Source organism: Phyllostomus hastatus, unplaced genomic scaffold (assembly GCF_019186645.2).
Source record: "Phyllostomus hastatus isolate PE091 unplaced genomic scaffold, TTU_PhHast_1.1 phas_contig_308, whole genome shotgun sequence".
Lineage (NCBI taxonomy): Eukaryota > Metazoa > Chordata > Mammalia > Chiroptera > Phyllostomidae > Phyllostomus > Phyllostomus hastatus.
In genome coordinates, this window is record NW_025333848.1 from 592146 (window position 1) to 612725 (window position 20580).

Below are 20580 nucleotides of genomic sequence, written 5' to 3' on the forward strand. Positions count from 1 at the left end.
AAGGAAATATCTGTAAGTGAGAAAACTGCCAACTGTGCACAGAACCGTGCAGTCCGCAGACTCATTTCCGCGGCAGGGCAGTGAGAACGCACTGGCGGCAGACTGAACTCGGGCCCCACGTTTTCTATCAGCTTTTTTCCCCATCAAAAAAAAATGTCCCTGATGGGAGAAAAGAACAAAATACAAGGAAGTTTTAAAACTTCGCTTGGAGCTAGACCTCTTAACTTTTCACCAACCTCTGTGAGATTGCTTTTCCAAATTTACCCTTTAGGAATGTTAAACAATGAAATGGCTTCATCTGCCTGAGGGCTGAAGGAGGGGTAAAGGCTTTAAAATCCTGAGTGTACTTGTAAAATTCCAATCTGTCCCAGAGATTGCAACCTGGTGACCTCAGGAGTCTTGTCTCCACCTTCTCTCTTATCTGCCGACCCCACCTTTTCTCCCCAGGTGCCTTTTCTAGATCAGAAATCTTTTCATCCCAGCGTGCCTGGCTGGCTTCAGGTCTCGCGGAGAGACCTGCAGGCAAAAACCAAAGTTTTGATCTCAAGGAGCACATATTCTGCTGGGGACAGACGATAAGAAATCCTGGTACGAAATGTAGGGTCTGGTAGTGAAAAGAATTCCAGAGAAAGGGAAAGCCTGGTCAGCCAGACAGGAGGGCTGCTGTTTTGAAACCTTGTTCCAGACGCTACGTTAATGAATCACTAGAGTTCCCTCCAAGGGCCCTAGACCTCGTCTGGCAGGGCGATCCTCCCAGGGGCCTGGGTCCCGCCGCCCCAGGGTGTACTTTGTGCCGGAGGCCCGCCCTCCCCGAGCTCTTGCAGCAGGGCGTTTCCCCCAGGCTTTAGGGCCATCCACACTGAATACGGGCGGGTGTAGCCGGATAGGTGGGTGGGGCCAGCCGGCCAGCGCCGCAATCTGGGCGTGCAGTGGGGCTGGAGCCTTGAGCCTTCCTCCTCCCTAATTCCCACTCGGTCCTGTACAGTTTCGTCCCTTTTCTGGGAACCCACCCTAGTTCTTGAAGTTCCACATCGAAGACTGTATACTCCCAGGGGTGTAATCTTTCCTCTATTATGAATTATTTAATAGCTCAGTGAAAGCATTTAATGATGTCTTTGGAATATAACAGCCCACTAAGGAGCAGCGCAGCAGTCAGGATTCTGATGGGAAGAGGGTGGTGTGGTGACCGATTTCCCAGTTTGCGGCCAGCTGGAGCCATAAAGGAACTGCCTAAGCAGCCAGTTAGGTTCATGGAACAGGGCAGCAAATGTTGTCCACATTCCCAGGTTGGTTCAAGGATGAGATTTCAGAAAAGTATTATTTCCTCCTCTACTGCTAGAGCTCCACAGCCCCCACAGCAGGTAATGCTATTGTGGCTCGAAGTCACTCAGTCCAGAGATCAAAGGAATGGCTTTGTGACTTCCTGCCTGTTCTTTTTTCTCACAGCACTGCCTTAGCTTTTAGAGAAGAACCTGCAATTCAGCCTATGGATGAAAAAAGGGGTTCTACAGAAAGTAGTGTCATGGGATGATCATAAATTCCTAACTAGGCAAGTCATAGTGGGCATTCATGCACTCCACATATAATTTTTTTAGTGAAGGCTTTTAAGGCAGCTCTTTCCATTATTCTTGCACATGAAAGTTGATACACCTTTGAAATACCAGAAGTAATCCCCCGGAACAGGGGTAGTAACCCTCAAGAAAACACATAATCTTGTTAAGAGTCCTATAATCCATCTCCCACCTTGCTTTCCCCCACTTCCATATAATCTTCCTTATGTTCCCTCTCTAATTTTTTTTCAAAGATTTCGTTTATTTATGTTTAAAGAGAGGAGAAGGGAGGGAAGAAGAGAGGGAGAGAAACATCAATGTGTGGTTGCCTTTCCCACACCCCCTACTGGGGACCTGACACACAACCCAAGCATGTGCCCTGACTGGGAATCAAACCCATGACCCTTTGGTTTACAGGCCGACACCCAATTCAATGAGCCTCACCAGCCAGGGCTCCCTCCCTAATTTGAAATGCATAAAAGAAGCTGCAAAACTGTTACTCTCTGAAGCACTTGAGATCTTGCTCCCCAGCATATGTTAGGTTGGCTCAAATAAACCTTTCTTTTAGCCTTTTAAAATTAGTTTATTACAAAATGTTCAATTTTATTTTCAGTATTATTTTGTTGCAGGTGTACAACATGATAATAAGACAGTAATATACTTTACAAAGTATAGGAGACCATTCTGTGTGGTGTGGGCCCAGCTCCCTCCCACTTGGAGATGCACAGGACCCATACCCACAGATAGGTTCTCCCGTGGGGAATCAGGCCGGCAATGTGCCTTGACTGCTATGAGACTTGCTTTTGCTAAAACTCCCTCACCCTGAATTGAGGCAGCATATGCTTACTGTAACTTCCTAAAGCCTGTGCTAAATCTCCCCAACATGGAGTGCAACCATTTTTCCCCTTGGTCTGCAACATCCTTCTCTTTGAAGTAATTAGAGGCATTCTTTCCTTTTTTTTTTTTTTTCAATAAAAAGTAACCACCTAAAGTGAACCTGTGCACAGTAAATGAGGACCATCATGTAATGTGCCCCCAAAAGTAATAAAAGCCTGTTAGGGCAAGGGTCGGGGTGCTCTCCTCTTGAGAGAGAAGCTGCGCTGTCCCTTTTCCTCCACTGGACTCAGTAGTCCGTGTGAATTTGTCTCGTAGCTCATCCATGACACCGCAGGCCCCATGAGCCAGGGTTCGAGTCAACAAAGCGTTCCCCCTAATATTTCCAAAACCCACCTAGCACCCTACATAACTACAATATTATTTGTCATATTCCCTATGCTGTACTCAATAGCAAATAAACTTAAAAAATCCTTTTGTTTGGACATTTCTTACATTGACAAGCCTCACTTGTTAGAGAGGGTATCTGATTTGAGAGGGACAGGTGGTGTCCACATGGTGCAATTCACTCTTAATAGTTCTTTACCATATTTTGCTGTATATAATGCACACCCATGTTTTGGCCCAAACTGTCAGGAAAAAAAGCCTTTCATTTTAATCTTTTAATTCAATTATTTATATGTAGATACTTGTTTTTTGTATTATAAAGGAACTTTAGCATTTATTTTTGAACATTATGGTATAAGAAATTTTATGTAGCAGATAATTAAAAACCAAAATAACAGATATAAGGTACAAGAAATTTTATCAGCCCTGGCCAATGTGGCTCAGTTGGTTGAGCGTTAGCCAATAAACCAAAAGGTCACAGGTTTGATTCCTGTTCAGGGCACATGCCTGGTTTGCAGGTTCAGTCCTGATAGGGGAATGTGCAAGAAGCAAATGATGTTTCTCTCTCACACTGATGTTTTGCTCCCTCTCTCTGCCCCTTCCTTCCCCTCTCTCTAAAATCAATAAATTTAAAATAAAAAAATTAAAAAAAGAAATGTTATCAAAAGGTAACAAATTTAAAATATTTACCCATCAGAGAAGGCCAGGAAGTCCACATTATTGTCAACATCAGAAGTATCATCTTCAATTTCTATATTACCAGTGTCTTCTGAAGAATCACTCTCCTTATCCTGGTAAATTTCATTGTCCTCAGTTCCACCATGGGTGTGTTTTTAGGGGGGCAAGTTTCATCTGTGTCCTCATGCTCAAACCTTCTCTCTTCATAAAGTTAAAGCACCATTTAAGTGTCCCTGAGAAATCATCCATATCTTTTTCTCATGCAATCTTTTACCTTCTTCTATTGTCTTGGTCTTGGTTGAAACAGAGATCCCAGTTTGATGCTGCTCCAGTACCCAGGTCCTCACCTCCTTCTGCACTTCCACCCACTTTGGAGGTTTCCCTACATTGCCTTCTTTTGTCTTGACATCTGAAGAAGCTTCTCTTCCCATTGCCTCCACAATCTGATGGCACTCTCTGTGGGAGAAGATCCAAAGTGTCTCTAGGCACCACTGTTGCCATGTTTTTTTAGCACATTTAATAACTTTTAGCTTAAAGCTTGCAGTGTACAAAAACTGTTTTGACATTTTCCAAGGGATTTTCCAATAATTTCTCCCACCTAAAGTGTACGGAGAGAAATATTGCTCTGTTCACTCTATGGTAATAAAGTCGGCATCATCTGTCTTGTCAAGTGGATAACAATCAGCAGCATCTGTGTCTTACTCTGTGGATAACAATACAGTGATCCCTCACCTATTGAAGGAGTTATGTTCCAGAGACCCCCGTGATAGGTGGAAATCCATGAAACAGCCACATTAAACCCTTCCCACACTCCTATAAACCTTTCCCACTTTCTTATTAACCTTTCCCACACTCTTATAAACACTTCATATGCTCTTAAACACTTTCTACACTCTTAAACCTACATAATTTTAACAACATATAAAAATTCTATGTGGGTACTCACCAGTGAAGTATACTACAACTTGAATGATGATCATGAATCATGTAGCTGTGCAGTACTGACGGCAATGAAGGTGATGACGATGACATGAATGTACTGCACAGCCAAGAAGAGCATTGTAGCTCTTCTGAAGGCACCACTTCATCAGGCGCTTCATCAGGTGGTGCAGTATCTTCGCTCTGGGCCGTAACTTCTGTTTCCACTAAAGGCATAGGCATAACTGATCTCTTCTTCCGAGTGATGAACATAGTTATGGGGAGTTGCTGGTGCTTTTTCTTCTGAGTGAGAATGTTTTTATAAACTGACATGCCACTCTCAACTGTATTTACAATGTGCAATGAACGAAGCATCTGGAGGGTCCCATTCTTCAGCCACGCGTTGAAATTCTTTGGCCATTCTGACCATAGTTACAAGTCGATAAAGCGTTACACCAACCTCCTCCTATTCTCCAACCCGTAGTTCGTCTTGGTCCTCATCTTTATTTGCTGACTTCATTGTCTCCATCAGGTCTTCGTCCATCGACGGTTATGAGTGGTCATCGATCAGGTCGTTCATGTCGTCAGGAGTCATATCACTGAAGCCATCTCCTACCAGTAGTTTTGCCAGCTTCACAGCCTTAGCTACTGCAAAGGCATCTTCTCCATGCAAAGAAATGCTCTTGAGTCCAAAGCATCTCTGAAATTTGTCAAACCGGCCCTTGCTGACACTGAATGGGATTGGTCTGGTGGGAAAGCACTCAATGGTCCTGCTTCTGCGTTGTCATGCTTGTCACCGTTGTGACCGTCCATGCTTTCTGAAAAACCATCATAAAGTTTCTTGGCCTTCGTCCGGATGGTATTGGTATCCAGAGAGATGAGATAGTCTTCTTCCTGCAGTCATTTATCCAGAGGGCCAATCAATGCAGACTCCATCCTCACAATGGCCTTATTGTGGGAAGTGACCACACTCTTTGCAGTCTTGTTAAAAGTCATTGTTGCCCTAGACCTAATATTCTTTTCATCTTTCTTTATGTAGTGAACAGCAGATTCATTGATCCTGTAATGGTGGCCTACAGCTGCATAGCTTTTGCCTTCCTTTGACACGTTGAGAAGTTCCACCTTTTCTTTGATGGTAACCATATTCCTCTGGCGCTTGGGTTCACTGCCAGAAGCCTTAGAAGGCTCAGAACGTTTGGGTGGCATTGTAGGCCTTGAAATAAATTCAAACTGTTACGAAAATTTCACAAAAACACAACACCGCAGAGCAACACTCCACGCAGTGATCAGACGTCGATGTGTAGCGGACAAGGAGAGCTGCTGAACATAGGCGCACAGTGTGGGAAAGCAAAAAGACTGATGCTATGGTCACTGAGCCAATCAGCGCCCAGGATACAGAACACAGTGCTGTGGTTGGTTGCCTTCCATTCCATCAGCCAACAGTGTTCCGTGTACAATCTCACGTTGGCAAACTTGTGCAAGCTGTAGTGGCATACTGCATTTCCATTGTGTACAGTACAGTATTCATCTGCTGATGAAATACATACTGTATTTTATTTTGATTAATATTCTTTTAATATGTTTGAATTAACATTTTTATATTGTTTTAAATTTTTTAGGCAAAAATAATTAAAATAATAAATATTATATAAATACCTATATACCGCAAAATCCCACGATATAGTAAAAACTCTGTGGTACAGAATTAGATATATATTTTTTTAAAAACCCATGATACAATGAAGCTGCAATAATTGAACTGCGATATAGCGAGGGATGACTGTATGTTGCTCTTTGTTTTAGTATGCTGAATCATTGGCCAAAATTGCTTTCATCACAAGTTTGTAGTAAGTTCAACAAAACCAATTATTGGCCCTGGCTGGTGTAGCTCAGTGGATTGAGCACAGGCTACAAACCAAAGGGTAGCTGGTTCAGTTCCCAGTCAGAACACATGGTTGGGTTGTGGGCCAGGTCCCTGGTGGTGGGCGTGTGAGAGTCAACCTCACATTGACGTTTCTCTTCCTCTCTTTCTCCTTCCTTTCTCTTCTCTCTAAAAATAAACAAAATCTTTAAAAAAAACCCCAATTATCATATTCCAGGGCATTATTTTGCATACAGATATCACTATTGCTTTCTAGAGTTTTTGCTTTTAATGCATAAGCATAAATAAAAGAATTAAAAACATGTATATAGATATAGAATTAGTACTGCCCATGTATAATGTGCATCCTTATTTTTCCCTCAAAAATGTGGACAAAAAGTGTACATTATATATGGCAAAATAAAGTACTTTGTCTTCCTTCAGCAGCCTCCTGTGCTCCTCAGAAATGCTAACATGGGACCTCAGCCTTGGTACTAACACCCCAATTCCCTCTACCAGAGGATGAGGGCAGGATAATGCTTTTTAACTTCCCGAGAGTATGGTTTCCATTATCACAACTCGTTTTGTCTCCCCAGATCTCTGTTTTCCTTTGTCATTATCATCACTTCATAAGCTAGCTACATATCTTGAATGTCTTTCTGATTTAAATGAGCTTTTATTCCATTTTATTTATTGAATCCAAGAAAAAGCACTCAGTCTCTTGGAATGCAAGTGTTGTAGAATTCTAATGTCAAGTACAACTTGGAGGTATAATGTATTGCATAATAACTGAGTGCATAAGCTCATGAGGACTCTCAGTCAGCTCCAAAAACCTGGCTATTGTTCAAAGCTGTGCCATGTACCTCTGTACAAATTGTTCATTTGACATTCTGTCTCAGCCTGTGTTTTAGAAAGGAGATCAGGAACCAAGTTTTGTGTTTCCTCTGATCTACCAGTCCCCACCCACTCAACTCACCCCAAAAAACCTCCTATGCACTCAAGTCAAGAATAAAAAGACACATAGTACCATATTGTGCCTTGTATAATGTATGCTCACGGTTTGTGTGCATTGCACATAGATTATTATACTCATGGTGTGTAATCCTTATACCCATGTATAATTTGCATCCTTATTTTTCCCCTCAAGAATTGGGGAAAATGTGTGCATCATACATGGCAAAGGTATGGTAACCCAATTTAAAAACTTATGTAGTATGGTCATTGCATGAGTGGGATGGGAAGGGGGTATAAAGAAACAGAACAGTATAAATTTAAAAAATATATGTATATATACATGTATTAGTGTGAACACACATTTTTTGCTCTTTCATCTGGAAGAACCTAAAAAATGACATCTCAGTAGCAATGAGTGTGCCTTATGCCTCTGGATCCTGTTGGATGCAGCTGCATAGGTTTTGACTGCTTTTTGCCTGTTAGTCATGTATTCCCCATGACTATGTGTATGTCCATGTGTGATTTTGCAGAACATGAAGTTTTTCAGAAGTCATATGTGGTAGGCTGAATAATGACCCTCCAAATGTCCACATAATTATCCCTGGAACCTATGACTATTATCTTACACAGCAAATGAGAGTCCAGATTTGTGGATGAAAAAGGGGGATTTCTAGGGAAATTAACTCCGCAGGATGATTTGATCATAAATTCCTAGCTGGACAGGTGATGATTAAGGGTAGTCACACCCCAGGCACATAACTTCTTTAGTAAGAGGTTTGTCTTTGCCCTAAGCAAGCCCCGTCCATTGTTTCTGTGCATCTAGATGAACATATTTTTGAAATGTTTCTTTTTCAGAGTAGCCACCCTCAGGAGAGCTCATAATCTTGTTAACTATTCTGTAATCTAGTCCCTGCCTTGCTTTCTACAACCTTCATGTAACTTCCTTACAATCTCTTCTTAATTTCAAATGCATTAAAGAAGCATCAAATTATCATTGCCAGTAGCATTTTCTTCAGTCCATTGAGATCTTGCTTCCAGGCATATCTTCTTTATAAAAATTGTCTACAGTTTTGGATGTTTTACATCAACAGACTTTTAAAAAATTTTTTATTGATTTTATAGAGACAGGGAGGGAGAAAGAGAGAGGAAAATGTTGATTTTTTTGTCCTACTTATTTGTGCATTCACTGTTGCTCCTTGCATGTGCCTGGACCAGGGATTGAACCTGTGATCTTGATGTATCAAGGCAACACTTTAATAAACTGAGCTACCCGCCCAGGGCCTATCAACAGATTTAAGAACCCTAAAATCAGGAGATTATTTGGGTTATCCAGGTGGGACCAAGTTAGTCACAAAGCTCCTTATAAGAGGAAGCCTGGAGGGTCAGGGAGAAAAGAATATGTGACAACAGAAGCAGAGAGAGAAAAGGCAGAGTGATGGGCACCAAGAGCCAGGGAATGAAGACAGCTTTTAGAGGGTGGAAAAGGCAAGAAAACAGATTCTCGTCTAGAAGCTCCACAGAGAGCGTTGTCTGACGCCTTGATTTTAGGTCAGTGAGAACCATTTTAGACTTCTGATCTCCAGAGTTGTAAGGTAATAGAACACCAAGTTTGTGGTAATTTGTTACAGTAGCAATAGGAAACTAATACGTCTTATATTCTGTTATGTCAGAAACACTTTAGAGAAAATATTGGTCTGAGATCTTATTGGGAAATCACACTAATGGTACAGACACCTCATGAGTTTGGTTTAAATGGGTCAAAGGAACATTTAACAACACTTACAGAAGTATGTAATGATACCATGCAAGTAAAGCCTCCTTTCAAGGAGATAATTTAGGTGTTCTCTAACAATGAAGGTCAAGTACCACAATAGGCTGACTTTAGAAAAAAAATATATATATATATTTATATATATATTTATGTATTTATTTATTTATATTTTAGAGTGAAGGGAAGAGAGGGTGAAGGAGAGGGAGAGAAACATCAATGCCAGAGAAAAACATCAATTGGTTCCTGATTGGTGACCAAACTTGCAACCAAAGCATGTGCCCTGACCAGGAATCAAACTGGTGACCTTTCACTTTGCAGGATGGTGCCCAACCAACTGAGCCACACTGGTCAGGATTTTAAGAAGCCAAATGCTATGGACCATGGGAGACTAATATGACAAAATCGATAGGAGCTCCTATGGTAGTTACTTTTCTTGAAGACAGGATCACTCATCCAGCACATGTGGTTTGCTGATCTTTGGTACCTTACGATACATAATAAGACTCAGAACACCATGGGATATATTATTATAGCTTTCATCTTTTATTCAGCCAACAGAAGTTCACTAATGAGTGAAGTCATGTACTATAAAGATTTTGCTAGGATGTGGATAAATTTCAGGTTGGAAAAGATGCCAATATTGAACTTATGACTTTGGGCACAATTGGTTAAAATATACAGCTTGAAGTAAAGTGTTAAGCTCCATGTGACTAGCTATAAAATACCTTGTGGTGCATATGAACCTCAAGAGAACAAGCAATCAATGAAAAGAACTGGACCTTGTTGCTACTTGGGCATGTATACTTTACATTCTTATATGTAAGTCACAAGTATTCAGAAAGAATGGTACATATGTGTTCAAGATGGTTTTAGTTTTTGTCTTTTCCCCTCTCCCCCTTCAAACTTGTTTTGGCACTTAAAAAATTTTGTTTTTAAATTTTTTAAATTGATTTCAGAGAGAGACAGGAAGACAAAGAGAGAGAGAGAAAAAAAAACCCCATCGATATGTTGTTCCACTTATTTATGCAATCATTTATTTCTTCTTGTATGTGCCCTGACTGGAGATTGAACCTGCAACCTTGGCATATTGGGATGATGCTCTAGCCAACTGATTTACCTGGCCAGGGCTTAAATATCTTTTATTTTATAATTTTAATTACCATATATGGAGAATATAATATTCTATGTCTATATGCTTATTTTTATTTCTGGATTAGTATTTATATATGTCTAATACTCTGAGGTATGCTACTCTGATTATAAAAATATTCTGAGGATATAGAAAACTAAAAATGGAACCGCCTTTTGACCTGGCAATTCCACTGCTGGGATTATATCCTAAGAACCCTGAAATACCAACCCAAAATAACCTATGCACCCCAATGTTCATAGCAGCACAATTTACAATAGCCAAGTGCTGGAAGCAACCCAAGTGCCCATCAGTAAATGAATGGATCAAAAAACTATGGCACATCTACACAGTGGAATTCTACGCAGCAGAAAGAAGGAGCTCCTACCCTTTGCGACAACATGGATGGAACTGGAGAGTATTATACTAAGTGAAATAAGCCAGGTGATGAAAGACAAATACCATATGATCTCACCATTAACAGAAACCTAATCAACAAAATGAACAAGCAAGCAAAGTATAGCCAAAGACATTGAAACTGAGAATTGGCTGACAGTGATCAGAAGGGAGAGGGGAGGGGATAATGGCAGAAAAGGGTAAAGGGTTTACAGGAACAATTATAAAGGACAAATGAATGACAACAACAAGGGAGGGTGGAAATGGGGGAGGGAGGCAGGGAGGGCTGGAGTGGTGGGGACGGGTGGAGGGAAAAGGCAGAAAATTGTACTTGAACAACAATTAAAAAATAAAAAATTTAAAAAATGGCTTAAAAAAGGAAATATTCTGAGGATATAAATTTATAGATAACAAGTGTTAGGGTGGTTGGTGAAAGAATTCACAAAGAGAAGAAAATGTAGAGAATAAAGTTTGTATTCCCTCTCCAAGAAAAGAGAGGGACAGGGTGTGGAGAGATACACCAGCCTTGCAGGGTGGGGGCTTTGAGCTTCTATTGGATTGTAATTGGATTAAAAGTGGGTGGGGTTGCTGTTGTGAGGCCCCTGGGCTGCTGGGGCATTGTAACTGGAGGCTGCAGTTGGTTCCAATGTTATCTTCTGCCTGTGGCTGTAGGGAGTGGTTAGTTCTGCTTTTGCTTCCAGTAATTTCCAGTCCTGTGGACAAGTTCAGAAGAGTAAAATGGGAGTTATGTTTAACAAGGTCACAGGCCTGCTCAGCAAATGGTGCCACAGTAGCAAATGGCTTTGACTTTACCCTTTCAAAAGGTAGCAATTTCTTTGATAAGATTAGTCTTGATTTTAAAAATTCTAATTATGCAACAGCAACATGATAATATCAAGTTGTCTAAATGAGTGGTTCTCAGACAATATCATTTTCATTTCCCTCCATTAAAAAAATCACAAATATTTTTTCCCAGTAAGCTTTAATGAAGAAATACCACCCTTTACTTTCACCATCACTTCCTTAAATATAAAAGAAAGAGCTCGAAGAGGAGGAAGTAGAGACTTGCCCTTTACGCAGAAATTGCCCAACTCATGTCTCTCATCATCAATACCTTCTACTCCAACAAGGAAATTTTCCATCTGGAGATAATCAGTAATGTTTCTGATGCCTTGGACAAGATATGCCACGGGAGCTTGGCTGACCTTCCCAGGCTCAGTGGACAGTGGTAAATTGCTGAGTATTGACATCATCCCCAACCCTCAGGAATGCACCCTGACTATGGCGGACACAGGCAGTGGCATGACCAAGCTGATCTCATAAATAATTTGAGAACCATTGCCAAGTCTGGTACAAAAGCATTTATGGAGGTTCTTCAGTCTGGTACAGACAGCTTCATGATTGGACAATTTGGTGCTGGCTTTTATTCTGCCCTCTTGGCAGCAGACAAAGTGGCTGTGATCACAAAGCACAGAGGTGTTAAGCAGTATGCCTGGGAGTCTTCTCCTGGGGGTTCCTTCAGTGTGCAAGCTGACCATGGTGAACCCATTGACCAGAATACCAAAATTGTCCTTCACCTTGAAGAAGACCAGACAGAGTACTTAGAGGAGAGGAAGGTGAAAGAAGTCCTGGAGAAGCACTCACAGTTCATAGGTTAGCTTATCACCCTTTATTTGGAGAAGGAACAAGAGAAAGAAATCAGTGATGGAGAGGCAGAGGAAGAGAAAAAGGAGAAAGAAGAGGAAGACAAAGATGGTGAAGAGAAACACAGACACAGAAGGTGGACTCAGATGAGGAGGGTGATAGTGATAAGGATAAAACAGAGAAAACAAAAAAGAGTGAGAAGTACATCAGTCATGAAGAACTGTGGAAGACCAAGCCCATTTGGACCAGAAACCCTGATGATATCACCAAAGGAGGAATATGGAGAGTTCTATAAGAGCCTTACCAATGACTGGGGAGTCCACTTGGCAGTCAAGCCCCTCTCTGTAAAAGGGGCTGAGTTGAAATTCAGGACATTGCTACTTATCCCCCATTGGGTTCCCTTTGACCTCTTTAGGAGCAAGGAGAACAACAATAATATAAAACTCTATGTCTGCTGTGTATTCATCATGGACAGCTGTGATGAGTTGATACTAGAGTATCTCAACTTCATCTGTGGTGTGGTTTACTCCGAGGACCTGCCCTTGAACATCTCCCAAGAAGTCAGTGATGCCTTTCTGAGCTTCTGCACCATCATACTTCCCAGCCTGGAGATGAAATGGCTTCTCTTTCAGAACATGTCTCTCTCAGGAAGGAGACCCAGAAAGCTATCTATTAAATCACTGGTGACAGGCAGCAAAGAGCAAGTTGCCAATTCTACTTTTGTGGAGTCAGTGGGGAAGTGGGAGGTAGTATATATTTCGAGGTAGTATATGGGATGGAGCCTATTGATCAACACTGTGTGTAGGAGCTCAAGGGTTTTGATGGGAAGAGCTTTGTCTCATTTGCCAAGGAGGTCCCGGAGCTCACTGAGGAAGAAGAGGAAAAGAAGAAAATAGACAAGTTTGAGAACCTATGCAAACTCATAAAAGAAACCTTGGATAAAAAGGCTGAGAAGGTGACAATCTCTAATAGGTTTGTGTCTTCACTCTGTTGCATTGTGAGTAGCACCTAGGCTGGACAGCTAACATGGAGTGTATCATGAAAGCCCAGGCACTTTGGGATAACTCTACAGTGGGCTACATGACAGCCAAAAAGCACCTGGAGATTAACCCCAACTACCTCATTGTGGAGGCTGCAACAGAAGGTGGAGGCAAACAAGAATGAAAAGGCTGTCAAGGGTCCTGTGGTGTTGCTGTTTGAGACTGCACTATCCTCTTCCGGCTTCTTGCTTGTGGCTCCCCAGACCCACTCCAACAACATCTATTGAGTGATCAAGCTAGGCCTAGGCATTGATGAAGATGAAACGACAGCAGAAGAACCCAGTGCTGCTGTTCCTGATGAGATACCACCCCCTCCCACCTTGAGGGTGATGAGGATGCCTCTCACATGGAAGAAGTAGATTAGGAATTTCTACCTGCAGACCTTCTGTCCTCTGTGTAGTGTCTTCATGGCTCTGTAGCAGCTCTGAGTGTCTCTAGCCCACCTGGTTTCCTCTGCTGATGTTCAGCAGTTTATTTTTCTCCTGTTTTTGCCTAAGGCAGGCTACCAGGGACTCATGCCTTCCCTTCTCACCTTTGATGTTGGGTTTCAATGGTGTGTTGTAGTTTTCTCTAATTTTGTTCTGAAATTAAAATATGCAAAATTAAGAAAAAAATATAAAAGAAAGACATGTTCTCAAATTGAGTTAACCAAATTCAAAAAATGTATATTCTTTGACCCGACAATTTCAATTCTAGAAATTTATTTTATAAAAGTACTTTGATAAGTACCTAAGGATATAGCCACTTATTTATTCAATAAATAATATTTACTCATTTATTGTATTTATTGTGTAAGTAACTTACTTACAATGTAAGTTACTCGAGTCATGGATTTTTAGCTCTTTAGTTCATGTATACATCCCAGATTCTTAAAATAATGCTTGGCACAAGTATTTGTTGAACAAATGAATAAATTTATTAGTATGTTAGAAGATACATACTATGAACAAAATGGAAAAGGGGAAGGGAGATTGCAAGCTGTGGGAGAGGGGTACAAGTTGGCAGTTAGAACGGTAAGGACAAGTTGAAGTCGAGGGTGAGGATTGTGTAAAAGGCTCGAAGGAGGTGAGGAAGTCAGACATGGGGACATCTAGCAAGAGTCTTTGCAGCAGAGGGAGCAGCAGAGGGAACAGCGAGATTGGACTGATTATTCGACTTGTAAATTAATAAGAACATAATATAAAATGCAGATAAAATTTAATTGGCATGTCATGAAATGAAGCTAAAGACATTATTTAGTGACTAAAGATTAAAATTCCCAAATGAGTAAAATATGGTACATTAATACAAAGTGGTATTTTTATATTGTCAGGAGCCGACCAACAGCTGACCTTTGACACAGTCAGGTCGGATGAGATGCATCTGCACAGCAGAGGCGACTGTGGCCGGATCTCCTGTCTATCTCCTGTCTATCTCCTCCTGTATGCCTATCCCTGCTAGCAGTAGGTGGTGGGATTTTTAGATACCTGTGTGTTATAACAAACAATTTGCATGATGCCTCTGATTCTGTGCAAAATGACTTGCTGACCACAGAATAGAGACCCCTAACAAACCTAATGCTGCCTGCTTCCTCCACCTGGGAAGTTAAAGACAAAATTAAACTATGGGCAGACCAACTGCCAGAACGCTGAAGGAACCTGTCGCTAGGAATTTTCTTAAGGAGTCACCACTCAAAAGCTTAAGATTTATTAGAGGCACTACCCCTCCCATACCCTGGACAGGAGTGTAGAGAAGCAAGGAGTTCTAGTTGAAAATAATAATCTCAATATATGGAAACGAACACAAAACATGGCCCCCCCAAGATCTGTAAATCAAAAAACCTAGGCAAAACACCAGTTACCTAACCTAGACAAATCTAACCTCAACAGATAGTAGTTGATTTCTATATACCTACAAATCACCCCCTGCACCTAGAATCTTAATAGATACCTAGTTACTAATTGGCACCTGAAAGTTTGTGCCCATATAGCTTCATTGGCTATCTGACTAATGACCCTCTTGGTCAAAATAACCTTTGTTTAACATGGTTGATCTATGGGACCTCCTGTACTTTTCAGTTATTTCTTTGTTTAACATGATTGATCTGTAAAACCTTCTGTGTTTTTTGAAATTATTTCTATGGTAACCGTTTCTGTTTTAATAATCACACTATGCATTGAATGTTGTATAACCTCCCCTATAAAAATAAGGATTGATTTTTCCTGGTGAGTAAGTCAGGCCCGAAAAGCCTGGCTGTCCTCCGGCACCCCGCTGGGTGTCTCGCTTCATTCACTTCGCCTTAGCCGTGCATCCTTCAGGGACCCTGAGACCCTGCTGAGGCTGGACCCTGGCATTATATAGTCATTAATGTGAGGCTAATGAAATTTATTCATTATTGTTATGTTTTTATTTTTGACAATATGATAAAATGTTCAAGCTATTAAATGGCAAGAACAAAGTCTAGCAGAATGTAAGTTATACTACAAATTTTAATCCTGTGTACATCCTGCGGTTTTTCTCCCCAGAGTCTTATTACTACTCCTACTTAGACTATGTAGTTCTTGCCATTCAGCTACACACTATATATAACTATAAATAAATAATATACTTACTAGGAAAATATATCTAAGGAAGTAAAAATTTTTTATTTGTTTTAGATATCTACCTCAATTTTTTAAATTTTCTTTCTGAAAATCTATTTTTAGCACATTGGTTTTGCAGGTGCTCTCAACAAATTCTTACTCTGTGGATCTGGGCAATTTCTCATTGTCTGCACGCATTCCTCTCTTCTCCAAAAACTAGCAAGAGCTGTGAGATGGACTGCAGGGTGTAAGTTATAGTCAGTATGAGAAATCTCAGTGAGTTTTCCTTAATTCCTAGACTCTTCTCAACTTTTGTTTTTATGTCTGCACCAATGCTAGCGCTACTATGATGTTTAGACATGTGGAAGATGGGTTCATAATTCATTTGAGGAGAAAAGATTAAAAAACAAAACAAAATTTGCGGTCTTTTAATTACAGGAAAAGTGGCTCAGTAGAAGGCAGAGAGTGAGATCAGAGTGTCAGGGTTGGAGAAGCTCATATATTTTAAGTTCCCCATATTTTGTCCGTATCTATGGGTCAAGGATAAATGTTCTTTGGTTAATTTCCTCACCACTTCTTATCCAACCCCCCCTCCATCCCCATTCTGACATTTTTTATTTTTAAAGATTTTATTTATTTTTAGAGAGAGACAAAGGAAGAAGAAAGGAAGAGAAATATTGATGTGAGAGAGAAAAACATCTCTCGCTGTATGCCCCAACCGGGGACCGAACCTGCAACCCAGGCATATGTCCTGACTGGGAATCAAACTGATGACATTTTGCTTTGCAGAGCAACACCCAACAAACTGAGCCACACCATTTAGGGTTCTCCTTAGTTCTTAATGTAAGTTTACCCAATTCTTTACCCGTGGTGCTTTGTTTTGCCACTTGTATATCCCTGGTACAGTTTTCTAGACACTCAATAAATATTGGTGCACTCGCTAGCAGAAGCATCCAAATCACTCAGTGCTTCAGTGGTCATGACTATGTTGTTTTATTTGTTTAAGTAACCTTTTTATGAAAATCAAAATGATAAAGTAATTATAAAAATTTTAAATATAAGCATTTTACAAAAAAATACTAAAAAGTACAGCCATTGTTAATGTTTTGGTATCAATCTTTCCAAAATTTTTTCTGTGCAAATTTTCAAGAAATTTTTTTCAGAATTTGCTTTTTTTCTTGTTTAATATTATTCATGGATAAGTTTCTATGTCATTAAAATTTTTTTTACAATGTAACTTATGGCCAAGTAATCTAACTTATAGATGTTCTATAATGTATTATTGTACAATGAGGTTGTTTTCAAGTTTTCTCTGTAATAATCCTAAAATGAATTGATGTGTAATACTTTGTTCATTCCCATCACTTAAATCACTCAACAAATATTTATCAAGTATCCAGCACTTGCTTCTTCCCTTTTGTAGCTTATATCCTAGTGCCTTAAAACAATATTTAGAAGTGGAATTTTTATTTAAAAGACATGAGTAATTTTTAAATTTATTTTTTAAATTGTAGCAAAATGCACATAACATATATTTATTGTTTTCATCATTTGTTCAGTGGCATCATGTATATTCACCTTGTGTTGCCATCACCACCATGGATCTCCAGGACTGTTTTCATCTTGCAAACCAGAAACTCTGCATCCATAAAACAGTAACCCCACACCCCTCCCCTCCCCAACAATCATCATTTTACTTTCTGTCTCTGTGAATTTGACTACTCTAGTTACTTCATAAGAAGGTGAATAGTTTAAAAACTTTTAATATATATTGTGAAGTTTTCTCCCCCTTAGTTATATTAATGTGTACCCTAGAACTGAGTCTAGTAATGCTCTTTTCCTTGTTTCCTCATCTACATCTTTTTTCATTTTGTTGATTGGTTACACAAATAATTTTTTTAAACTATTACACTTGAATATTTCTCATGCTTATGATCCAATAACTCACCTGGTATGATATACTTTTCATTTTATTGATTAGAAAACCAAAAGCTAGAAAAACAATTTGTCCAGGACCACACAGCCAGTACATGATGGAGCTAGGACTCTAATACAAGTCCATGACTTCAGAACCAGTCCTATATTAGTCATTTTGCCTTGTTTTGATTTTCTAACTTGGGCTAAGAGTCCAGAATTACTGAGTTTTTGTTTGTAGAATCCTAAAAGAAAATCTAATTCAACACTGTGATTTTAGGTAAAGAAAAGAAGGCCCAAATAGGTTAGCTTTTGATGACACCTCAGATCATTCATATCCTTTTATTAAAAAAATTTTTTTCCAGCTATGGCTGGGTTCCTCAATTGGTTAGAGCATCATCTAGATGTGCCAAGGTTGCAGGTTTGATCCCTGGTCATGGCACATATGAGAATCAACCAATGAATGCATAAATAAGTAGAACAACAAATCAATGTGTTTTTTTCACTCTCCCTTCCTCTTTCTCTAAAATCAATGAATAATTTTTTTTTTAATTGACTGCCCTGGCTGGTGTGGCTCAGTGGATTGAGTGCTGGCCTGTGAACCAGAGGGTCGCTGGTTCAGTTCCCAGTCAGGTGCATGCCTGGGTTGTTCCCAGGTTCCTGGTGGGGGGCGAGTGAGAGGCAGTCACACATTCATGTTTCTCTCCTTCTCTTTCTCCCTCCCTTGCCCTCTCTCTAAAAATAGATAAATAAACTAAAAACGTAATAAAAATTTAAAAAAGGACTAAGTGAATATCTCAAGATTACATGGTTGTTGGAGAAGCCTTAATTAACTCACATCCCCTGACTTCTAATTTGGTGCTTTTTCTGCTATATTAAGTGCCTGCACACTCCCAATTATTGCTTTCTTTCCCCTGATCAAACCCCACTTTAATGAATAATAATGATAATAATAATTAATGTCAGCTAACTGTTATCAAGTGCTTACTATGTGGCAAACACTGTCCTGGGCCTTGCATGCACTTTGTCGCATCAGACCCCTCAGCACCTCAGCAGAGAAAGTTTTATTCTCACTTTACAGTTGAGTGACTTGTGTGTGATCAGCTACTTAGTGGTGGAACCAGAATTTAAACAAGTTAGTCTGATTTCTGACTTTAAGGCAGGAAAATTAAATAAAATGCAAACCACCCTTATTGTTGAAAACAGGTGGAAATTATAAATTAAAAGCATCAACTAGGATTCAAAGAGAAAGAGGAGAAATGGGAATGAAGAAAACTTGCCTATCTGGAAGAACAAAACCTCTGGAAATAGCACCAATTTATTCATTCACTTATTTACTGCACACATATTTATTGAACATCTACTACCTCCCAGACACTTTCCTTCGTGTTAATGTCAGTTAGAGGAAAAGATCCAGTGGAGATACTTAAAGGAAACAACATGATTCCAGTTCCCAGTGACTATACTGTCTGGGAGGGAAATGGGCAAAACACAGTGAAATGCACTGATAAGTTCTGTAATGGATGCTACTCAAGGCTCAGTGGAGAAAGAAGCATTGTAATCTACTTTAGAAGTCAAGTAAGTCTTTGCAGAAGTGACCTTCTACTTGCTCTGTGCAATGGCAAAGGCTCTGAGATGAACTGAGTTCATAGGAGACTACAAATATGTCATCATCGTTACAGCATTAACACTGAGGATGGTGGAAGGTAGGAAATGAGGCTGGCTAGGAACATGGATGCCAAACCAAAAAAAGTGCTGAAATGACAAGCTAAGGAGTTTCTATTTATCCGATTTATCCTGTAGATGATGGGAAATGATTAATGATCAGATACAACATTTTCCTTTGGGAGAAACAAGTTTTTTAAGAGATGGTATAAAATAATGTAAAATTATAATAAAGTCCCTGATCTCAAAAAGCTTGAAAATGATTTTGGCAACAAACACACTAATTGAAAATAGCACCAATTAATTCATTCACTTATTTATTGCACATATATTAACTGAACGCCAGATAGTTTCCTTGGCAGCGGAGTCAATTAGAGGAAAAGATCTAGTATTTGAAAAATCTCCCAGTACTTTGTCAAAACAAAACACAACAGAACCAAAAATCGATATATGTTGCCCTCCTTAAACTTCTCAACAACCCCCGTGTCTTTTCACATGCAGTTCCTTCAGTCCTGAACGCTTGACTCTTTTACTGAAAAATGTCTACTTAAACTTTGAAGCTATCTCCTCTGAGAACACCTTACATGTACTTATCATGTGGTGGGCATTGTGCTGAGCACTTTAAACACATCATCTTATTAGATTCCTACAGCAAATTAGAAGGTCAGTTTTTATTCCAGTTGAGAAAACAAAAATTTAGGAACATTAAGGAACATGCCCAATGTTGGTCAGATAGCTAGCTAATAAGTAATGGAGTCAGAATGAACCCAGTCAGTCTGATTTTTGACTTTAATCAGGAAGGCCAAAGTTAGATGAACAAAATCCAGCCCTTCAGCGCTGACAACTGCCAGAGAGTGTAGATCAACTTCCTTGGGAGGATTTCTTGCTCCACGATTTAATTTCCCACATCACTGTGGATACAGCATAATAAAAATCTACCTATGTATTTGGATAATTATACTAAGAATGACAAGACTTTGAATTACTTAGTCGTCTGTTCTTAGCCCGTATCTCAACACCTTGCACATAATAGATGCTTAATAAATGTTTGTGAAATGAATAAACGCATGCCTCCTTTCCACTCTGGCTACCACCGACAAACTTCAGACTGTTGTAGAGTTAGGCCCATGCACTGGTAATCTTTGCTTTGTGTACTTACTTTCTGGAACAGTAGACCTAGGGGAGAAGAAAAAAAAATTCTGTCTTTTCACATCCAATTGCCTTTAAGGAGCTAGGAAGAGAGCAATTCACACTTGATTATCTTAGGGCAGATAAATT

General features: G+C 39.8%; 1 pseudogene; it reads left to right on the forward strand.

Annotated features, from left to right (window-relative positions):
• The first annotated feature begins 7401 nt into the window (after positions 1-7401).
• Positions 7402-13526, forward strand: LOC123819359 (annotated as a pseudogene).
• The last annotated feature ends 7054 nt before the right edge of the window (positions 13527-20580 follow it).